This window comes from Nothobranchius furzeri, chromosome 9 (genome assembly GCF_043380555.1).
Source record: "Nothobranchius furzeri strain GRZ-AD chromosome 9, NfurGRZ-RIMD1, whole genome shotgun sequence".
In the NCBI taxonomy this organism is placed as follows: Eukaryota; Metazoa; Chordata; class Actinopteri; order Cyprinodontiformes; family Nothobranchiidae; genus Nothobranchius; species Nothobranchius furzeri.
Window position 1 is genome coordinate 49,598,557 of NC_091749.1, and position 24,153 is coordinate 49,622,709.

At 40.2% G+C, this 24,153-nt stretch overlaps 1 pseudogene; it reads left to right on the forward strand.

The window, feature by feature from the left end:
* Window positions 1–21,674: 21,674 nt before the first annotated feature.
* LOC129153283 (piggyBac transposable element-derived protein 4-like) lies at window positions 21,675–23,101 on the forward strand (annotated as a pseudogene).
* The last annotated feature ends 1,052 nt before the right edge of the window (window positions 23,102–24,153 follow it).

Genomic DNA, 24,153 nt, shown 5'->3' on the forward strand with positions numbered 1-24,153 from the left:
GAGTGAACAATGTGTCATGTGTTTGCCTTATGTGGATCAGAATGTCTGGCTCAGTTAGTCCAAAGTCCTGTTATTCATTAAACACATAAATCATAACATTGTGATTTCACAGATCAGTCACCTGATTATTATTGACCAACAGTTGTTTTGATTAGCTTTATTAGAAATAAAGTTATTTGATTGACTAATGAAAAGCGTTCTTTGTCCTTCTTCTGTCTTCTTATCTGGAATGTAAACATCACAAGCAAGCACACGACCTTGGCAATTTATGCACACTGTCACTGTGTCAAAGGGCAGCTGTTAAGGACAGAAATGGCATATTCATAACGCTACAGATTGTGGCGATAATGTTGCAATCGTGTCCTTTTTACAAAAGATTATGCAATGGCGGTAAAAAGATATGTGCTCTGCCACGGACTTCCGTTTATCATGGACATAACTTGCTTTTTATTGTGATCGAAGCCGTATTCATTGTTTTTTTTTTTTTTCAATAATCCGCTCCTAAAGATGTCTGTCCCCACAATCCCCAAGCAATCTATGGTGATCTGACCTGCTTTAACAGAGAGAAGCTCCTAAAGCTCTGTGTTGCTCCAGTTTATCATCTTAGCTGATTCTGTTTACAAAAGTTAAACTTACGACCTGTGTTTACTTTCATTTTCAATATCTGATGAGAATTAAAAAGATAGATCATATCTCTCCTGTCTTAGCTTTCCTACATTGGCTGCCTGTTAAATTCAGAATAGATTTTAAAATCCTCCTTCTCACGTATAGAGCTCTTAATAATCAAGCTCCATCATACATCAGTGACCTGATTGTTTCATACGTTCCTAACCGAGCACTTCGCTTTCAGACTGCAGGTTTACTGGTGGTTCCCAGAATATCTAAAAAATAGGATGGGAGGCAGATCTTTTAGCTATCAGGCTCCTCTCCCATGGAACCAGCTCCCAGCTTTAGTCCGTGAGACAGACACCTTGTCTACTTTTAAGACTAGGCTTAAAACATTTTTATCTGATAGGGCCTATGGTTAAAATTTGATGTTAGCCCAGATCTGGACAAGTGAGGGAGTAGAGGGAGGTGGAGTGTACAGTCTGTAAAAACGGCTCTCCCTTGCCCTGCCTCCAACATGCCTCCATCTAAAAGGCTAGGTTATCCAAAGTTATCTCTGTAGTTATGCTGCTCTAGGCTTAGACTGCTGGAGGACATACTGACCACTTTCCACACTTAACTACTTTCTTCTACAATCTGCTCTTTAACTGTATTATTTCCTGCTATTTTAGCTGTTAATTTTGTTATTTTCTCTAAGTGTTTTTCTCCCCAGAAGAAGCTGCAATTATGTTCTGCTGAGCTGTGGTGGTCTCTTGGAGGGAGCCATCTGCTTGAACACTGCTGCTAACCACTTAAACATTCTCCCTCTCCTGATAAAAATTTTTACTTACTTTGACATTGAATGTGCTACTACTAGTTTACCCATTTAAATATAGATTCACTAGGATAAATACAATAAAGTTTATCTCTCACCAAATAGAATATTTACTAAGAAATCACAATGTAACCATAGAAACATTATTTGGTATATATCTTGTGTGTGTGTGTGGGCTAGTGTTGGTGTTGGTGTATGCGTGTGTCTGCTCTGTCTTCTCGATCCCCAGTGAGTCGTGACGGATGGCTGTTTATACTGAGCCAGGATCCTCTGGAGGATTCTTCCTGTTAAATGGGAGTTTTCCTCTCTGCTGTCGCTAATTGCTTGCTTAGTATGAGGATTGCTGTAAAGTCAGTGACTTGATGCAATTAGCTGGGTTCCTTACATAGTAAACTTTTTTTCTGATTGGCTTGAACCAACCTGTATTGGAATGTTTACAATACTTAAGTGCCTTGAGACATCTCTTGTCATGATTTGGCGCTAAATAAATAAACTTGAATTGAATTACCATACCATATCAACTTAATTTCTGCTGGACAATTTAAGACACAGCGTGAGAGCTGACCAAAGTGCTGAACAGGCAGGATTAATTAAAACAAAAGTTAAAACAATAAGAAGATAAAACAACAATAAAAACTATAAAATCATAATTTGATAACATGTATCACTGTCTAAAAGCCAAGTCATGAAAGTAGGTTTTTAAAAGAGATTTAAAAATGGGCAGAGAGGATGCCAGCCTAACTGAAATGGGCAGTGAGTTCCAGAGCATGGGGGCAGCATGGACAAACGCACGTTCACCTCGTGATTTGTAGGCCATCCGGGGAATGCAAAGCAGTAGACGGTCAGCTGACCTCAACGCATGAGTAGGTATATAGGGAGTCAGCAGGTCGGACAGATAAGGAGAAGTTAGGTCGTGTAGGGCTTTAAAAACAAACAACAATGTCTTAAAACGCACACGAAATGTGATGAGGAGCCAGTGAAGATGGTCCAGGACTGGTGTAATATGGCTATGTTGACTTGTGTTTGTTAAAAACCTAGCAGCGGCATTTTGGACAACCTACAACCATTTGAGGGCAGAGACAGGAGTTCCAACTAATAATGCATTAGCGTAGTCCAAGCGAGAGGAGATGAAAGCGTGGATGATTGATTCCAAGTGCTTCCTCTTTAAGATCGGTCTTAAACGAGATAGGCGGCGTAACTGGTAAAAACAAGACCTCACCACTGAGTTGGTCTGAGGAGTCATTGAGAGGTTGGCATCCATAATCCATTGTAATAATAACCATAATAACTATAATATAATATAATATAATATAATATAATATAATATAATATATTAAGCACCAATACTAACAATAAGTGACGCTTTCATGTGTAATTGTCAAGGCCTCATATAGTTTCTATTGGTAACAGCTCTTGACAACCTGGTTGCTTTGTCGTGAATGTAGCTGAGGACAGCACACAGTCCGGTGGTGAGTTACAGTTACATCTATGGCTACATAATCCTTGGAGGAAAAAATAGATTGCCCTTTAAGCTTGTATTTTAAAGCAGAACAGTGCATCTTCATAAACTAGTATTATTTACACAGCAGATGTCTTATCTATTCAGAAAGTTGAAAGAGCAGTGGTTACACTTGGAAGAGCAATTTATTTCAAGGTTCAAATGAGGAGGTTAAGCTAGTTCTGCCTGTGAATAAGCAGCCCAGTCAGAACGACTCAAGCTTGGATGCACTTACAGCAAAGCCTTTTTTGTTTTCTGCTTTTCACTCATAGCCTTTTCCCAGATATAAATATAATATGCACAATCCCTTAGCCCAGTCTGCCACTGAAAACACGGACAAGCATGTCTGCCTTTTCTTCATGCCTCTCTTCACCTCTCTTCCTTCATATTTCTCTGAGTGGGACACAAAGAAGGTGAAATGTGAAGCTGAGAAAGGGAGAAGTAGGAAAGCATATGCATGAAACACCACTTTGGTCCATTCCTACCACATTAAAGGCAATATGTAAACTAGCTCATTTAAACACCACAACAAAAACTATTTTAGCTACTTCTTCAACAGTTTTTTTCCCTTTGTAAACCAAAACATCAGACATTCACAATGAATTCAATTCTAGAGTGCTATGGCTTTTTGCTCTATGAGTCGCTGACCAATTTCTGCTTTTGCCCAAAGAGCAGAAGAATATCAGCCTTCATGAGGGACACAAGGATATTTAAGTGGTTTCTCTGGAAATTGAGAATTGTTGTGTCCTTAAAATGCTAGAGGGAAAATATAATTTCAGTTGATTTTTTTAAATTGATTAGAAATAGGGTGTGTGCCTTTGTGGCAAATACATGGCAACAACTTATATGAGGAGACTAATGTTTTAGCTTTTGCTGATGACAGAAAATATACAGAGAGGAAGAGCGAAGCTGCTGTCATTAGTACTTTGATACTAAACACCCACAGATGTCTTTGATCATTTGTGTTTGGTGGTGAAAGTAATACATACTCGATATCTTGCTATTGAAATAATACCTAAATATAGTATGTCTCATAATGATTTTTCGGTTTATTCAGCTTGTCTTATAATAAAGATCTGTACAGGATAATACTCAAAGCCAAAGCATTCCCAGCCATTGCAGTCAGACACCTGAACTTCCTCAACTCGTTTTGATGCAGGGGAGCAGCAGCTTTCCCCAGACAGGTCATGACCCTTGTATCTCAGGAAGAAGGTGGCAGAAGCTCATTTTTATTTATATCCTCATGAATCCAATGAGAAGTGTAATTTAGTTCAAAGTTGACCTAACTAAGAAAAACCATTGATTGCACAGAATCTTCAATTCAGTGGAGTCCCCAATCCTGAGTATGCTTGGTACAATGGGCAACAGAGGAACAATTTAACTACAGGAAGCCAATAATGTATTTTTATCAGAGAAACATGATCTGACTCTGATCAGAATTCCAGAAGTATAATTTAGATTTATTTTTGTTTTTCGCAGAATTTTTATGAACCTGGTGATTCTGATCTTTAACAGGTGATCATTTCTGGATATGGGTGGAATATTTTCTTTGAATTAGTCTTACTTTAGCTCATTATATGTTTATTTGGTGTGTGTTTTTTTTAACTTAAAAATAGAGTCTCACTTGCAGGAGACATTGGTGCAAGGGCTTTCAGTCTGGAACAGCATGGAGGTGGGCCTGTCAAGCTATCAGCAGCTGAGACAAGATATTCTTATATTGTCTGAAACAACTTTACAGCAGATAAGTAAACATTAAATCGCAAAAAATATATATCAATCAATGGATAATATAATGATCAAATTGAACACAGACACCTTTCTAAATCAAGTCTAAGGTAAATTGTTTGCTGGCCTTTAGGAACTTTCATCCTTTAGTCCGTGGGCTTGGCTTTACTTGTATCTGTTTTTGAGGAGAAGCAGGCATGAGCTCTGTATCATTTGTGGCTTTGATTGGGCGACGGTGGCACAGGAGTTAAGTGCTCGCCCTGTAATCGGAAGGTTGCTAGTTCGAGTCCCGCTCAGTCTGTCGCTGTCGTTGTGTCCTTGGGCAAGACACTTAACCCACGTTGCCTGCTGGTGGTGGTCGGGGGGACTGGTGGCGCCAGTGCTCGGCAGCCTCGCCTCTGTCAGTGCGCCCCAGGGCAGCTGTGGCTACATTGTAGCTCATCCCCACCAGTGTGTGAATGTGTGTGTGAATGGGTGAATGACTGATTGTGTTGTGAAGCGCCTTGGGGGGTTCTAGGACTCTAGAAGGCGCTATATCAAATACAGGCCATTTACCATTTATAGCTGCTCCATTTTCTGTGTCTTTACAGCTTTTTAAACAAATCAAACACTTGTCAGTCTACGACTTCTACAAATACTCACAAACCTTTGTTGAACACTGTTGGCTAATGCTGGGAGGCTGAGAGTTTACCTAAAATTGCATGAGGCTCTATGGGAGGAAGGGTGGGATAAGCACAGAAAACACTGACATATTGCCAATATTATATCAAAGAAAAAGGTCAAACTATCACCTTTACAGATTTCTGAAACAAATCATACATAAGTCCTGAATGTTTCTTAGATTCTGCATTTTGTCTATAAAAACATTGTTTTTCAGAAAGTGCCTCACAACCAGTCAGTAATAACTTATAGTTCAATAGAACCTTACTAGCAAAACATCAATTTCCACAAATCAAGCTCAAATCAAATAATGTATTTGTTGATTTTGGTGTTCAAAATGTATCCTTCTAAGTCTATTATTAGATCACATAAAACTAATTTTTTTTCATGTATTTTTGTAAATTTTTAATTGAATTTATTTCATACTGGTAATTCCTTAAATGTGTGCAACACTAATGATTATTTCTGATTATAATCAGTCAGAGCTTTTAATGCAGGTTGAACCTGAAAATAGTCTCCTACACCTATCTCCTGCATTAGCTTCTGATAGACAATTGATGGTGAAAGTCTAGGATTTGAAAAGCCTGACCACTCTATGTCACGGTATGAATTGGACTTACCCATACTGACTGGCGACGCATGAGGCTGTTGTTTCGGTGTTCAGAATCAGCAGAAAACGACTCAGTCAACAGAAGGTAACTGCTAGCATTAGCAACTCACTCTAGGCGTGTTTTTTGTGGAGCTTACAAGCTATGAGCAGTAAGCTGACAGGACCGGCCAGCGGCGCCAACTTGTTGGCAGACCAGCTCAGTGGCAAATGGCTGCGGTGTGCTGAGGATTTGATGGTATGTTAGAATACAACAACCTTGGGTAGAGATGAGTGAGCATCAAAGACTGAGCATTTGCCAGGTAAGAGAGCCCGTGTGGTTCTTAGGGTAGGTGTATGATCGGTGATGTAACAGGACATGATCACTACCACCTGAAAAAAAACATATCTGGAAATAATTAAAAACCGGGGAAAGCTGAAACGTGCACAAAGACATATTAAATTTGTGCTCACAAGCGCAATAGGATGATTGTTAGGTTTGCATCCCATTTAAATCCGTATTTGTCTCTGACTTCTCGGGATTGTCCCAAAGCATTACTGCTTCTCACAAGATATGTGACTTTGTGACTTCAGCAGTGGTGCCCCCAAGGGCCATGGCCACCCCTAGAAAATTTCTGGTTGCCTCACTGTCTACACCAAAGCAAGACCAGTGTTCTTTCAAAAGTCATAATAATGTTTATATTTTATTTTATTTTTTTATGAAAATGATTGACGGAGCATTTGGTGCATCACTACAAACTTTCCCAGAGTTACTACGAGGATTCATTTGGTGTGCCACTCCAAATTTTTCTCTGGCCCCATGGCCACCCTATGAAACTTTTCTGGAGGCGCTACTGGATTCAGGGCATCAGATTGCAGACTGAAGTTGCACACGAGGTATTCTGCTCACAAGGACTGGAGGGGGCTGAGTGACTTTCCATAAACTCTGTTAAGGGTTATTTTACCATCTGGCTCAAGAAAATGATTTAAAAGTATGAAAAAGTTTCTCAGTATGCCTTTAAAGATCCAAATTTCCATGCAGCACTTAACATGTTAACCTGAATATGCGGTGTGCATGTCAATAAAGCATGCACATTCCTTTACTGTATGTAGTTGTCAATTAAAAGTAGAGATTTTTTAAAGAAATATTCAGGCTGTAGAATATCTTTGCTTTATTTTTTATGAATTTATTTACTTATTTATTTGCCAACCTGGATTCCCTGTAAGTGACATTTTAGGCTGAGGCTAGAAAATTGTTAGTCTTGTCAAAACATTTTGATGTGCCCCTAATGCCCAAAGCTTGCCTGCAGCCACTGACAACAACAGGTGAGTGTGTTGACAGCAGCACTGGAACTGTGGTTGTTCAGGTCACAATGGTTGAATGATTTGACAGGCAGAGTGGCTTGACAGCTTAGACATGTGGATGTCCAAACTTGTCAACGATTACAGGTCAGACAAGATGACTTTTTTTTTCCTCCGCATTCAGACATTGTTTACTATTTTCTGCATTAATGAATGATATACCTAAAGGTCACTCTCAGCGGTTTCATATTACCACATATCATGTTAACCCACTAGTCATAATTATTGGTTATCGTCATCGTTAGGTTGGTGTGGAGGGCTTAAAACCCTTTGAGTTTTGTTTTTGTTTGCAGTGGTAACTGGGCCTTAAAGTAATAACCGTTGTCCTTGAGAGTGTTCCGAATAGGCCCATTTTCTGCTTGAGCCTGTTTCCTAATCTAAATTTGAAGTTGGTAACCTAAATGGAAGATAATGGGCTTAGCTCAAAGTGTCCTTTGATAAACCTTCTGCTTTAATATCCTACACTTGACTATGTACTGTGGCCCTATAGACAAAGGAAAGAAAATGTCCTTGATAGATTACATTTGCACATCAAGTTTTTGTCTTTATCTGTAGTTTTTCTCTTTGAGAGGCGCCTTTTCAGCATAAGAAATTGGAGGTGTGGCATGAGAGCACGTGATGGAGGTCAGATGCATGTATCTCGTGCTCATTCATTTCACACTGAAAGCATCAGTGGCGCGGCACATCACTGCCAACACGACTATTTTCAGGTGCATCCTAGCAACGGCACTCCACACCGCTAAAGATAGGATTGGGTTCTATTTTTGCTGTGAGCCACTTCTAGGACACGTCAATTTCTGCAGTTAACACAGGGCTAGACAAGAACTCACACATGGTTCTGGTATTTCTCAAAATAAAAGTACTGCAGTGATGCAATTTCATTAGTATGTAGCTTACATGTGACCCAACGGCTTCTTTACTCCCAGTATTTTCCCAGAAGTACAGCAGTGAGTTTTTCATGGCTTTAATCCTGACCGTGGAGAGGAACAACATCATATTTGACATCAAACAATGATATCAAATTGTATTTCCTTCTTTTTGATTAAATGGCAGACCTTTGAAGTGTCAAGGGATTTTGTGATCTCGCGAGTCTAGCGAAGAGCAAAGCGAGGAAACTGTGCCGCAGCTAAGACTCTCCCGGTGTGAAAAGGACCACTTTGAAATTTGCGAGTGAACTGTTCCGCTGCTGTTTCGCATTGCTGATGCCTCCAGTGTGAAACCAGGGTTAGGGGTGATAAAAGCAAGCCAAACCTGGGTGACTCCTATTAGCTGAAACCCACAAGGGAGCAGTGAGTGGTTTGTACCCTTATCTGCGTGAGTCATGACTCATGAGCTGACAGCCAGGTTAGTTAGTGAGTCATGTAGTACTGCAAACTTCCATTGGGTGACTCCTACGAGCTGAAACCCGGATGGAGAAGTGAGTGATTTGGACAGCACACTGAGTGAGTTGTGACTCATGAGTTGACTGCCGGGTAAAGGGTGAGTGAGTCGTGTGCTATCGCAAGCTTCCACTGAGTGACTTGTATGAGCTGAAACCCGCGATGGAGGAGGTGAGTCATTGGTCCTCTGAGTGAGCCTAGCTACTGAATAGCTGAGTTATTTGTTCATGTTACAATTTAGCATCGGAAGTTGCAAGCTAGCTAGCTATCAGGAAGGGAGGGGTCAGTGATTCAAATGTGGGTGTTTTTCAATGCCAAGGAACCTTGCCTTGATGTCTTGGCCTCACCCTGGTTGCCTAGGAGATACGTCACCAGGAGCCGCCAAGATGTGTTCCAATGTTCATGTTCTACCGAGGTGAGTGTTAGCCATTTATCTAGCGGAGCAAGGATACACGGGAGGTGTATGTAGCCTAGCCTTGGTCAAAAATTGCCTACAACACACCGTGGTATTTTCAAAAAGATGGCGGATCAGAAGCCGGCAGCTACTTTGGGGACAATTTTCAAGTGTAAAAGTAAGTCAGCTAATGTAAAATGTTTTTGTTTAGATCCAAAGAAGTTATCTATGGTTGATTTGTTGCTTAGTAGTTGCAGCTTCGGTGGCTAGCGGGTAGTAACTCGCTTATATTTTTATTTTAATAAATGTAACGTCCAGAAATAGTCAATTTTCACCTACATATTGACCCACACAATGTCCGGTCATCTACAGACCTAATTCCACTATCTGAGTGGAGTTTCTATCCTGTCTTCTAAAGCCCAGAAGATTCTGCAGCCCTCGTTGACATTTCAGGTGGAACAAGTTGTCAAATCAAATCAAATTTATTTATAAAGTGCTTTTCAAACAAAGTGTTACTCAAAGTGCTTTACAAAATGACCCCAGATTCCCATAACAGGTTAAAAACACTAACAGACATATGCAAGCACACGCACACACACACACACACATGCACACACACACACACACACACACAAGTAAAAATTATATTTGGCTGAGTCCAGATGAGCCAAGTAAGGTAAGGCAAGGAAATGCCATCAGAGGAGCATCAGGTCTTCCACACTAAGTCAGGGCGCTCAGTGGAGGGGGAGCATAGACCCCCACCCATAGAGCACCCAGGAAGCTACAGTCGACCACCACTCCCGGGGCAGAGGGCCCCTACAGAGGAAACACTGGATTAAAATGAGTAAAAATATAATAAAAGAGCTAATATAAATGACAAAAGTTAGAAAATACGTAATAAATAGACTCATATAGACAGTAAAATAATAATTTTAAATAATAAAACTGGTAAAATATAATCATATAAAACATGCAAAGCAAGTAATAAAATATAATCATGTAAAACAAGGAATAAAACTGTAGTAAATATTTAGATAAAAGCTAACCTAAAAAGATGGGTCTTGAGCCTGGACTTAAAAACATGAACGTTCTCTGCGGCCCTAAGGTCCTCTGGCAGCTCGTTCCAGAGGCGAGGGCCATAACACTGGAAGGACGCCTCACCGTGAGTGTGTGTCTTGACTTTAGTTGTCAGCCAGTGTTCCCAAACAAAGCCTTCTTTTGATGAGACTGCAGGATTGCACACTCTCATGAAATAAGAACTTTTACAACTCATAAGTTAAATAATCATTAAATAATAATATGGTTGAATGAGCAAATGTTATATGAATACTAATATTAATGTTTGAATAATCTGTTCTTAAATTACTGAACTGAAATGAATATTATTATTACATTGAAAGTTTAACAAGGATGAAATTAAATATATGACTCATATATTTAATCAGCACACTGACTGGACAAGACATATTCACCATATCTCAATGACGCAAGTTATAAATAACGTCACTGCACATAGATATTTTCTTATCCACAAAATCAGCTTCTTCATATCTGAGGGAGGTGTGTATCTGAGTTTGTTGGCAAAACCCCTTTACAAGGCAAGTTCTGATTTATCAGTAAACCAAAATTATGGCCATTATTTAAAACAGCATCACTCCTTGAGTGATTCAGCCTAACTCTGACTGGCCATTGGAGGGAAACTCTGCTCCCATTGCATCTTTGACAAGCTGTCAAAAACCTGTTGCATGCTACAGCTGACCACAAACGTTTCCTTCAGAATAAAGCTGAACCAACTTCAACTCCTTAACAGTTATTCCTAAGATGCAAATAACAACTGTCGTGATCTGGAGACATCTCGAGACTGGTCTAGTCAGCACTGCAATTTCTTCTACGGACTTCGGTACCTCTGGGGTCCCCGGACCTCAACACATTCCGGATCTGCCAGTTTAATGCAGACCAAATTCACTCCCACTTAGAACTCAGTTTCTTCAGATACGAGGGTTCTGATAACATCACATTCCCACATCATCACACCTCACATTCCATCCACTTAGATTCATTCATCACATAAATTTGTCATGTTTTTAATTGTTTAGAAAATAAATTTCTTACTCTTTGTAAACTTTACTCTCTTCTTCAATTAATACGAAGTGTCTGACAATCCCTGAATAAACAAAGAATTCTAAATCTTCTGGTTAAACATTCAATGACCAGTCAGACTGGATTTCCATACTTATATGGAAATCCACATCATATTGGTCAAAGTGTAGGGTTGTATATCAAGCTTTAAAGCACCCAAATACATGTGTACATTACTCCTACATAAACATATACACAGTTTAAAAAGTAAAAGGCTCATTATTTATGTTGAAACTAATACATAAAAAATATAAGATTATCTCCCGTGTCATGTGATGTTACGTCACGGCCGTGGAAGCCGCAGTCACGTGATGCAAGTATGTTTCATTTAATCGTTTTCTTTGACCAAGGAAGGACAGTGTCCTTGTAAGCAAGACGCCTGGCCTCGCAAGATATCACCTCGCAAGGCAAGGCGCCTTGACCTTGAGAAACACCCTGTGATGTTGGCAGAGCAATGCAACTGATCAGCTTCCAGCCCAGAACAGGTAGGAAAATACTTTTAAGAAACTGGCTATTGTTATTTTCCACAATTGTAATGATAAGCCAAATATACTCCTCCTAATGAATTTAGATTGCCAACAGTAACAGGCACGAGTCAGTGAATGAGTCAGTTGGGGTTATGAATTGGGATTTGTGAATCAGTAAAGTGATGAGTATTGAACAATTCATTCATGACTTACACACATCACTTATTCATTCCTCTTCTGTTCCTTAAGAAGAGACAATGTGTAGTTTTTACCATTGAAATGTTGAAAATTAATTGAATGATGTCCAGTAGAAAAATATTGGCAGCTTCACAACATATAACCATAAAAATCAGATCTAAAATACATGGGAGCGGGTCTAAGTATCTGGGCAACGCCATATTAGACATCATGTTTCCTTCTACGGTTACAAATTTTCACCATTCATTAAAGTTGTTGTTTTCCACATTTACCTCTTTACTCTTAACCAGTGATGACAGGGAGTCTGATGGGCTTGTTATTTTGCTGGAGGTTTCGCTCCCAGGGATTTTTAACTTGATAGGATCTTCCTGGTGTGGTCTTATTCAAACACAAAAATACAGCTTGCTTACAATGATTTAGGTATGTACCGCCCCTATCAACAGGGAAAATACAAACCGTCACTTTAAATAGGTACCCATTAGTCCCTGAATAAGACTGGTAGGTGTCTTTACCAGTATACTAGTTAACTACCCATTAGTCCCTGGTTCATTAGTCCTTACCTCCTAAGCCATTCTCTAGTAACAAAGCACAATTTAGGGTCCCTTATTGCAAAGTGTCACCATCATCAGCCAATGTTAAATCCTGGAGGTGGCCTTGGATTTTATCTAATATCTAACATATTACTTTGACACATCTCCCCTGCAGGTTTGACAGCCATTCAGACCTTGGAACATGTGTTTTAAACCTCACATATTGACAACAATTATACGATTTAATCAAATGATAAAGGATTCACATAAGGGGTGTGGGGGTGGAAGGGGATGGTCAGTGGCGCATGTGATGTTAACCTCATTGGTGTGATTGTTCTATGACATTCCAACCTTGGAATTCCATGAACCATGATCAGAGTTAAAAAGCCTTTTGAATGAGAGGTTAAAATGTGTCAACTAACAAAAGGAGAAGCTACTTGTCTTGTTTCACTCATAATATTCATGTCCCTGATGAATGGCGAGCATTTTAGTTGCTATTTTTTTTATCTGCACTCTTCTCTCACGTTTCTATTATCAGATTAAGTAAAATGAATATTCAACATTTTCACAGGCAGATTTTTGTTTTGAAAGCATTAATAGTTTATCTTGTATGAACCTACATGTGCAGTACTGTTTGTTTAATGAAGATAAAAACACTGGTAGCTTTGTTTTCTGCAGTTATAAAAACTACAGTGAGTACTCATTATTGTTGCTAACTCATACTGGCTTTTTTTTTTTACTTTAAAAGCACAAATAAGTTAACATTTTGTTTCATCAGTTACTGGCCAACACACAAGGCGCACACACACATACACACGTGATTTCAAAAATACTCATTCTGAAAATTGTACAAATGTTTTGTTGCTATTATTACACTATGTCTCTTGAAATATCAAGTAATAAGGCTCAGTCCTGACCAAGTGTAATGTGTCTTACAGCTGAAATCACATATTACCTCTCCTAAAAGCCTTTTTTCTACCACTCTATTTTAAACAATATATATTTAGCAGCATTTTTGTGTCTAATCTCATGCTTTGTTCATTTAATCACTCACTTGTTCTTCTGATCAGTCCTCACCACTTTCTTTTTCTCCCTCTCCCTCTCGCTCTCTCTTTTTCTCTTTGCTGTGCTTTTAGAGTGAGGGGGCGAGAAACCCCAAAGCATGAATCATTAAACGATATGAAGGGAAAATACATCGCTGCAGATGCACTTGCAGAAATAACAGTGCCATGAAGGTAGAGAGAGAGACGGGGACAGGAGGGGGGGAGGGGAGGCTCTGGCTGCTTCAACATTATAAAACAAAAGATCTGCTTTGTTCTGTTCTTTGCTTTAGTGATTCTGTCTTTGTTGGGCATGCAGTTTGGTCTCTCAAGCAAGTCAGCCTAAATCATGTTTGTATTTATTCCATTTAACTATGTGGCATTCTTGCCTTTTATTAAACTCAGTTGTTCTGATTTCAAACATCTTGTTCAAGCTGAAGCTGATTACATCAACAGAAAAATGTCTCATTAAACAATTATCTGTAAAACATAAATTATTTAAGGGGCATTTCTTCCATTGTCTGTGAGTCGTTGCATTTGATAAGGCGTCTTTCAAGTGTAGCTTGTGCAGTGAACATTAATAGTGATGTACTTGCCAAAAATAACTTGCAGGTTTTACCTCTTCTCATTCACAGGGCATCCCATTCGGCCAGTTTGCATCTCTGGGATCCCCAGAAATGACTCTCTGGTGTCTGAGACACACTCATTGCAGCTGCATTTGACAGTGACGGTAAATGCTGCTTTTTTGGGTGAGCAACAAGCTCAGTCTTTTCTTAAACTCTTTTCTAACAAATGCACATGAAGCAGTTTGTCAAACATTTGTTTTACTTTCCAAAGGTCATTGATTTTATACATGCTTTTGGTAAACAGAAGGAAAAAACGCTGGTCTCATGAGGTGTTTGACAATATTTGTTTGACAATATAATGTTGTGATTTTAAGTTTGTATATTTATATACTGTAATTAGATAATTTAATTACCTGATTTTGTATATTTATACAATCTAAGTAATCAATCAGAAGAGGTTTATTTTTATCATCAGGGAGTTTACTTTAACACTTTGTATTGACTGAGAGACAAGAAAGAGAGAGAGTTGGGATCGTTTAAGAATCTTTAATTTCTATAATTATAAATTCTTACAATCTACCAGGACTATCTCAATGATGGATGCATATGGATGTAGATGTTTAGTGTTGGTGTGTGTGTGTGTGTGTGTTTTGTTCAGAATCTCTAGGCTGAGTAGCGAATCTGGTTGTTTTGACTAGGCTACCACGAGGCTTCAGAAGCTGATGACATGAGCCGCCATTTGCCGTATTTACGTACCCAGGAAGAGCCTCCCGTGTTAGATCAGGAATTGCCAGGTCTCGGACCTTCAGCGATACTGGAGCTGGTTGAAACAGCGGTCACAGCACACAACGCCCTTCTGAAGGGTCGACTCAGGTAGCATCGGCAGGCGTCAACAAGTTCACTCTTATTTTGAAGGACCTTCGTCTCGTTGGTATAAACGACGGAACATCTTCAGCTTGACAGATTTCAGCTCAAAGTAGGAAGTCCAGCTGGCCAGTCTGAACTTCTTAATGATGACGATGGAAATCCTTAGGAACTCGGATGTCCTGGAGCTGAGTTCAACATGTAACTGCTGAAAGTGGAACGTAACGTGGAACTGACTTTAAATGACGTTGCCTTCTTTTTATATCTCCCACTTGTTTAAGAATCTTAGTAAACCGGATTGGACTACTTTCATAAACAAACCAGATTCTGCCCTGCCACAGACGAAAGTTCTGATTGGTTGAAAACAATGTGTCATGCGTTTCCATGGTAATGCATATCAGTGTGTCTGGGGCAGCCCTGTTTATTCTTTTAAACACATAACTCATGACATCTTTATTTCACAGATCATTCACTTGATTATTAATGATCAACAAATGCTTTGATTAGCTTATCACAAATAAAGTACTTTTGATTACTCAATGAAAAGCGTTCTTCTTCTGTTCTTCTGTCTCTTCTCCTGGAATGTAAACATACTGAACCAAGCGTCCGACCTTGACGATGGAACTGTGTGAAGGGGCAGCTGTTAAGGGCAGACCATTATACTTCTTAACGCTACACATCCCCCCTTTTCAAGGCATCATGCCAGAAGATGTTGTTCCCATGGATGTAGTCATAACAAGTCTTAAAATTCCTTTTCTCTATTTTAATGTTAAAGAATAATCATTATCATTTTGCTCATTATAAATGTGTTTTAATCAAATGAATGATTATTATGCTTTGGGTAATTATAATGGATTAATGAATCCATACTTAATTAAATAATGTTTGAGGATGTTTGTTAACGACCTTCACACACACTCAAGCACACACACACTAAAACACACCCACACACAGATTCTCACAGTAAACTCCAAAACACATTTGCTGACGTACACGCTTTGCTTTGAGAAGAGAAAGGCTTTTGGTAAGTTTCAGTCTTATGATTCAGTTCGTGTTGGACAACGAAAGAGAGAGGACCTGAAGAAACCAAAGGGGGGACAAAGCCTATTGGCTCATTTCTACCCCCCCCCCCCCCCCCCCACGCTGTTCCTGTCAGCCAGACAGAATAGCTGAATCGCAACTTCCAACGCAGACTCATACCGAGTCTTTTGATTTCTGAGTGACCTAAACTTAACAAAACGCATCTGCAAACGTTTTTCCATCAAAGTGTACAGCGGGCATCTCTGGACCGGGCTCGCAGGACACCTACGTCTCCTCTGCCAGCCGCTGGTGTCACCTGGATGAACATCACCATCCTCTGGTGGCCCGGATCTAAAAGAGGGTCCACTTTCGGTGAGGCAGAACACGGTAGTTAGCGTTTGATGCAGTTTTTCAATAAGACCTAAGTTTATCCAAACCATCACTTCACTCAGACACCTGTTTCTTCCTGAAGCAAAATCTGACACACACACGCATTCATCTCACCTCATGTTCAAGCTTCATACATTCACCACAAGGTCTATTTGAGCAAGAACAGCATATCAACTGTTAAAGATTGTCCCACAAAGTTGCCAATGTTGATTGTTATTTCCTGTTTGTCAATTTCAAAGTCATTAGTTTAATTTGAAGAATTAAAACTTTTATTTGTCAAACTTGTTTCTTCATTGAACTGAAACACAGACACACGGATATTATCGACAGTTTATCGATGAAAACAACCTTTGAGTCTTTTTAAAACTATACAATTTGGTTATTAATTTAATAAAATTAATATCACAAATTAATATGTGGAATGGTTCCTCTTTCATAAAAGAGCATAAACCATAGTCCTACATAGTTGGCAGAGCCTAATTTAGGTTCACAACACAGCTTTCTGATTCAGTGGAAAGTCCTCCATTTGTCAGGACTTTAGTTAACACGTGGGTGGGCAAAGCGTGCCTCACAAACCTCCTGTCACCAAAAGAAACTTTCTGCATTATGTCATGTCCTGTCCATGTCCTCCCTGTCCTCGACATACCCCATGTCCCTTGTTTCCGGTCCCCTCAGTCTTCACTCAGTTTTCTCACTCTTTTTCCCTTTCCCCAGCCACTAAGCATTATTTTATTTCTCTTTAGTTACCCCTTATCCTTGTTTAGCTTTAGCATTTTCAAGCCCCCGTTAAGTATCATTTTTTATCAATGACCTTTGACCCCCATGTTTCATTAGCAACTGTTTTCTTAGAGTTTTATATTCTTTGTCAGTTAACTTCTGTTTACATTTAGCCCACTTATTCTTTTCCACTTTTTTTCTCCAGTATCCCTTTTCTCCCTGGGTTTTCCAGTTTAGTGTTATTTCCCAGTAATTTCTCTTGTTGCCCAAGTCTTCTTTTTCCCTGCCCTTACGCCATGGCTCTTTGTGTTGTGTTGTTCTGTTTAGACCAGTAGCGGTTTTAGGCACGGGCAGACAGGGCAGTTGCACGGGGTGGCATTTTTTCATGACACAAAAGGGGCGCACAAGCGCTGAGTAAAAAATAAAAAAGAAAGAAATCTGCGCCACGCCGAGGCTTTCTATTTATCATATCACAGTGTCTGGATTGGAAACAGCAAGTTGGCGCCCCCTGCAGCTGCAGGCGCTCCTGCTGACTGAGAACGTGCACGTGCACCGTGCGTGTATGAAGAAGAGGAAGGGGAGGGGTGCGGCGGGGGAATTCACCTCTGGGTCTTTTCCCAAATGAAATGAGCGGGTAGGGGCTGAATCAACTGTATTAACATGGCCAAAGTCAATCACATCTTGATGTTGTTCTATTTAACGCACATTCCATTCATAATATCATAAACACAGGCCTATCATTCTTTCGGGTTTTTCTGAATTGTGTGAAATGGCCGAATAAAAAACGAAAAACAAAACGATTTTGTGGTCACCCCCCCATCAAGGTCAAATTGTTTAGTCCTGACTAAAGGAAACTTATTCAGTCAAGAGCCAAACAGAAGAGATGAACATAACAAAACCACCAGGTTTCCGATTCAGGAAAAAAAAAGAAAAAGAGGAGAAAGATAAAGGTATGTACGCTCTCATTATGCATGTTTTCAATTTTTTGAACCAGTTAACTGGGATTTTAACAGTTAAATTCGGTCAACTAATTGCTAACAGAGCTAATAGGGCTGAAATATTTAAATGAATATTCAAATGGTTTGAAAAAATTCCTTGAATCGTTTTTTTACTGATTCAAACTAGGATTTGTTAAATGCTCGCTGCAGCCTGTGGCCTGCCTGAACAACAACAAACACATGTTGATCATGTTCACATAATAATAAATAAAACAACTGTGCAAGCAGAAGAAAACTCCCCAGTCACCACTAACTATCCTGTTTATTTATTGCAGATGGCTGCACTGATTATTTTTTTTACATGACTTGTTCTGTAAAAGTTGGCATTTTTGGTAGTCTACAGTTTTTTTTAGGTCAGTTTAAATTACAATTTCAGATGGAATTCTAAAATATTATGGATCATGATAAAGATCTATTGGAGATCTACCCCAACTTTTGGACTGCTCTGCCAGTCACTGTGGCTCAAGCTGAGAGGAGCTTTTCAAAACTTGATCAAGTCATACCTGAGGTCACCTATGTTTCAGGGGCGGCTCACTAACCTGGCTCTGATTAGTATCAATCACTCAGTAGGGGAGCATATTTCATATGATAACATTATAGATGACTTTGCATCAAGGTTAGATTTTAATTTTAGTTTGTGTTTTCTGTTCTAAGTGCAGTGCTGTAGTGATTATCTTTAGTTTGTTATGTGTGAAATATTTTTGCTATTTAGAATATTTACTATCTATTATGTTCATATATTCTTAATATTTAGTTATTGTTTGTTTTTGTATATTTGATTCTATATATTTGGATACAGTATATAATGTATACTGTTTCACATTCTGACAACTTCATAGTAATTAATGTAAATATGTGCAACTTAGAAAAATGAATGTTCAATAGTCGTTCTAATAAAACATGCCTGTTTGTAGAAAACATGCGTGTGTTCATGCAGGTGGGGTGGTGTGGTGGGGGGCTCTCAAAGGGGGCCTCGCCCGGGGAGTAATCCCATGTAGAACTGCCACTGGTTTAGACTATTCTTATCAATGACTTCATTCAGTGTTTTGTTCTAGTTTCATCATAGTTTACTGTATTCTATTTTATCCTGTTCAGTTCGTCTGTGTTTATCCTCTCTAGTCCTTCTGTTGTGTTAGGGTCAAAATTGACCCGTTTTCAAGTTTAACTGTGTAAAAAGTACACTTTCCTTTATTGTCCTGGAATGAGGTTTCATCTAATCCTCAGATACACCTATATAAATGTAGCAAAACTAATTTTCACAATTTTTGTAAATTCTAAAGGTCTCAAAAAAAAGTTACATCTGTGGTGTTACGGGTCCAAAATGACCCAGCAGAGAAAACTGGCAGTTGTATGCATCACTAACCCCGGGTTTCCACTGGAGCCGTCAGCAGCACTTTACTACAGCAGCACGTCTTGCTCGCGTGAACTGCTGCTTGGCCCTTCCCACGAGACGCGAAGCAGCAGGGGAGCAGCTGTCACCGACAGAGCACGAAGTCACACGAGTGACTTCGTCAGTAAACACAACAACAAGCAGGAGAAAACTACAACATGGTTTGTGTTTTATGTTCTGTCCGTTTTATAATCGCCAATACGGACCTGAAAAACAAAGGAGACCGCTAGCTAGGTGATAACTTCTCACGGGGCCGCACAGTTAGTAACCTTTTTTAAAAGTAAGGCCGCACAGTTAGTAACCTTTTTTAAAAGTAAAGCAACCAGAAGGCAGTACGTTCTTTATTCTGAAAATCTCGGTAGCTTCTCTCCATTTCCGCGTCCGATTTCCTGTCTTTCCTTCCCCAAAAATGACGAACTTGACCCGTTTCAGAGGCGTCGCACGTAGAAAATAGAACCGGCGCGTAAAGGCCGCGGCATGCTGCTCCTGAGACGCGGCCGACTCGCGCTGCTGACGGCTGCTGACGGCTCCAGTGGAAAAGGTTCTGTTGACCACAGCGGTTCCTATCAGCAACTATGACTTGCTGCTGCAGTAACGTGCTGCTGACGGCTCCCATGGAAAGCCAGGGTTAGAAGCTATGGGTTGCTCTCAGGATCAATTATGGCCCATTGTGCACAGTTATGGCCCACATCACCAACACACACACACACACACACACACACACACACACACACACACACACACACACACACACACACACACACACACACGCATGCACTCACGCACACACACACGCATGCACTCACACACGCACACACACACAAACGCACACACACAAACGCACACACACACAAACGCACACACACAAACGCACACACACACACACACACACACACTCAAACACGCACACATTCACACACAGGCGCCTCTTTCACATGCACAGGCACAGACCCTCAGAAACACGCGCTTACAGGTTCACAGACACCACCCCCCAAGCGAACTCAAACTTTCTCGCAGCTGTAGTGGAATATAGTTGGTATATTCTTACACTTTTATTAAGGTTCAGAGATATTACTGATTCAAACCTGAGCTGGATCATTAATCTTTGGACCGGGCCCTTAGAATCAGACAAGGTTGTTTTTACCACAGGGAATTTTATTCAAACACTTTGTATTGAATTAGAGACAAGAAGAGAGCGAGAGGGGACGTTTAAGAATATTTATTTTATAATTGTTTGAAACAATCTCCAGGACTAACTCTCTAATGATGGATGCAGATGAATGTAATGCTGAAGTGTTGGTGGGTGTTTGTCAGTTCAGAACCTCCATCTGGTGGAAGCGAGTCTGAGTGCGAGGTGTTGTTTGCCCTAACTGACTTCGATGGACTTCAGGAGGAAGACATGAGATGCAATCTATGCCGAACTACGTACCGTGCAGAGACCTCTGTGTTAGATCCGGATGCCAGGTCCTCGACCCTACTTGTGCTGGAACTGGTGAAACAGCGTCGGCAGCACGACAAACCAGTCTGAGGATCGCCTCCCGGTACAACGGCAGGTTTCAGCGTCCCGTAGAGACCCGCCCTTATTGGGTCATAGAGTTCAGCTTTTATTCTGAAGGAACCGTCGTCTTGTTGATAAAACAACAGAGTTTTCCAGCTTGACAGTTCTCAGCTTAAAAGTAGAAAATACAGCTGGCCAGTCTGTACTTCACTTAGCGATGATGGACATCAGATGGATTTGAGAGCTGGTTGAACTCACGTTGGAACTACGTTGAAATTTGTGATGGAACTGAATTAAAATGGCATTGTTCTGTTTTATTAAGCTTAGACGTTTATGATTCTTAGCGAATCGGAGTGAACAGATTAAGTAAACACCACAGAACTCTGCCATGCAACAGAAAGGAAGTTCTGATTGGATGAGTGAGCAATGTGTCATGTGTTTACCTTATGTGGATCAGAATGTCTAGCTCAGTTAGTCCAAAGTCCTGTTATTCATTAAATACATAAATCATAACACTGTGATTTCACAGATCGGTCACCTGATTATTATTGACCAACAGTTGTTTTGATTAGCTTTATTAGAAATAAAGTTATTTGATTAACTAATGAAAAGCATTCTTCGTCCTTCTTCTGTCTTCTTTGCTGGAATGTAAACACCAGAAGCAGGTGCACGACCTTGGCAACTTATGCACACTGTCACTGTGTCTAAGGGCAGAAATGGCATATTCATAACGCTACACAGCATATTGATACATTGTTTATAAACACTGGCACATATAAAAATGGTTTGGGTGAGATATCATTTGAATTCTGTAGGAGCACCAGTCAACATGAGGTATCTTTGGTAATGATGGTGATCCTGAGGATAGAGTGCAAAGCGAAGGTGAGGAGGATGTGTCTGAGGATGAGGATGACGTTCAGTATGACCCTGAACAAGATCAAACATTCGATGAGGAGGACTCAGATGTCACAGATGATCAAAAAGATGTTTTCAAGTCAAGAAAAGGTTACATTCCATGGTTATCAAGCCCTCTTGAAACCCAATCCAGGGCACCGACAGAGAACATTCTCAGAATGACTCCAGGGCCTACTAGATATGCTGTGTCGTACACACCCAAGATATCAAGTCATCATTTGAACTGTTCTTTCCACGACCTATTCAGAATATCCTACTTGAGATGATCAACATGGAAAGAAGAAGAGTGTTTGGTGATAGCTGAACAGAGATGGACAAAACACAGTTTGATGCCTACATGGGCTGTTGCTACTTGCGGGGATGTACAGATCCTGTAATGAAGCTACGCCCAGCATATAGGATACTCGAGTCAGGACTCCCTATTTTTTGTGCAAAAATGTTGCTTCAATCCTTTCATATATTATCAAGAGTGCTGCGTTTTGACAACAGGGAGACAAGAGTTGCTCATCATGAGAATGACAAGCTTGCTCCCATCAGGGAGGTTTGGGACAAATGGGTGGAAAATTTAGACTTTGTGTACATTCCTGGGCCAGAGGTGACAGTAGATGAATGGCTAGTCCCTTTCAGAGGCCACTGTCCCTTCAGGCAGTACATGCCAAGTCAGCCTGGAAAATATGGTATCAAAATCTGGGCAGCGTGTGATGCAAAAACTGCCTATGCATGGAATATGCAAATATATACTGGAAAACCTGCCAGCGGAGTGCCAGAGAAGAACCAAGGCACGCATGTCGTCCTGGACATGACCAAGGGTCTTCGGTGGCACAGCATAACCTGTGATAATTTTTTCACTTCCTATGACCTCGTGCAGGAGCTTCTAAAGAGGAAGCTGACAATGGTGGGAACAGTGAGGAAGAACAAATTTGAGCTTCCCATAGCTTTTAGGAACAAAAGACAGGGCTTCTCTCTCATCAAAGTTCGCATTCACAGAAAGGACCACAATTGTCTCCTACTGTCCCAAAAAAAACTAAAATGAACTAATGATGTCCACTCTCCACAAGAATGCTGGTGTGAGCAGTAGGGAAGACAAGAAGCCAGACATAATTCTGGACTACAGTAAGAACAAAGGCGGTGTTGACAACCTGGACAAGGTCACAGGCACGTATACATGCAAATGGGGGACAAAAAGGTGGCCAATGGTTGTGTTCTACAACATACTGGATGTGTCTGCATACAACGCATGTGGACTGAAATAGATCCAGGATGGCAGGGAGAAAAAACCTTCGAGAGGAGGCTTTTTCTGGAGGAGTTGGGCAAGTCTCTGGTGTCTCCCTTCATTAAAAGATGAGAGTGGCTGCTCCGAACCGAAGCATCTGTTAATTTGGTGAGAGAGATTCAGCCAACACCCACTCCATCATCCTCTGAAAAGAACCAGGAAGGAGATTCCAGGAGGAAGAGAAAGAGGTGCCAGTTCTGCCCCGCCAACAAGGACTGGAAATCCAACACCACTTGTGCTGTGATTGGACAATGAGACATTCCTCCAATGCATTGTGGAAGAACTACATAAAACATAGAAAAACATAATATAATACACTGTTTTTCTAAGTGATTGCGCTGTGATTGGCCAGCCTCAATACTGGCCAGAGCTGCGAGGTTCTAATAGTGTTGCTAGACCATCAATTTTGCTTCAGCAAATGTTGATCAAGATTCTAGTCTAGTGAGGATCACTTTAATATACAAATAATAGTAAAGGGTCTGTCTTTTTTGTTTTGTGTCTTTTTAAATCTAGACTCTACAAAGTATTCATACACTCACAGTCAGTACATTTACATGGAACTATTGCCCTAAATAGATTAATGTTTGTTTTTTTAAATGAGATAGCCTTGTTGAAGGCAAACTGGTTGTAATCATGCTGAAGGACCCAGTTAATGCAGTAGAAACCCGACTGCATCTGCATGTAAACGGGTCAATCGAGCTGATACTGGTTAATTCAGAAAGTGAATAGACTGCGGAAGCGGGCTTCGGATATTGTCATCACCACAAAGTAACACATGTGACACCACCATCAAACAGTACAGTATGTATCAACTAAGCTGTGCTGCAGCATTGTTGTTGTTCATTCCTTTTGGCCATTGTGCATATCCTGTCTTTACTTTGTCTGCTTCACTCTCACCAGCATTTTTATTACTAAAAGTGTTGCTATAAGCTAACCGAAAAAAATGCCAACACAAAAGGGTGCATGCCGCCACCTACTGTACTGGAGTGAAACATACTTGATTTAAAAAAAAAACATTTTTATGTACATGTAAACTAGGATAATTGCGCCCAGTTTACTTTAGATGAGAGGTGGAAAGAGTACTAAAATTTTTTACTTAAGTACGAGTACCAATACTTTGATCA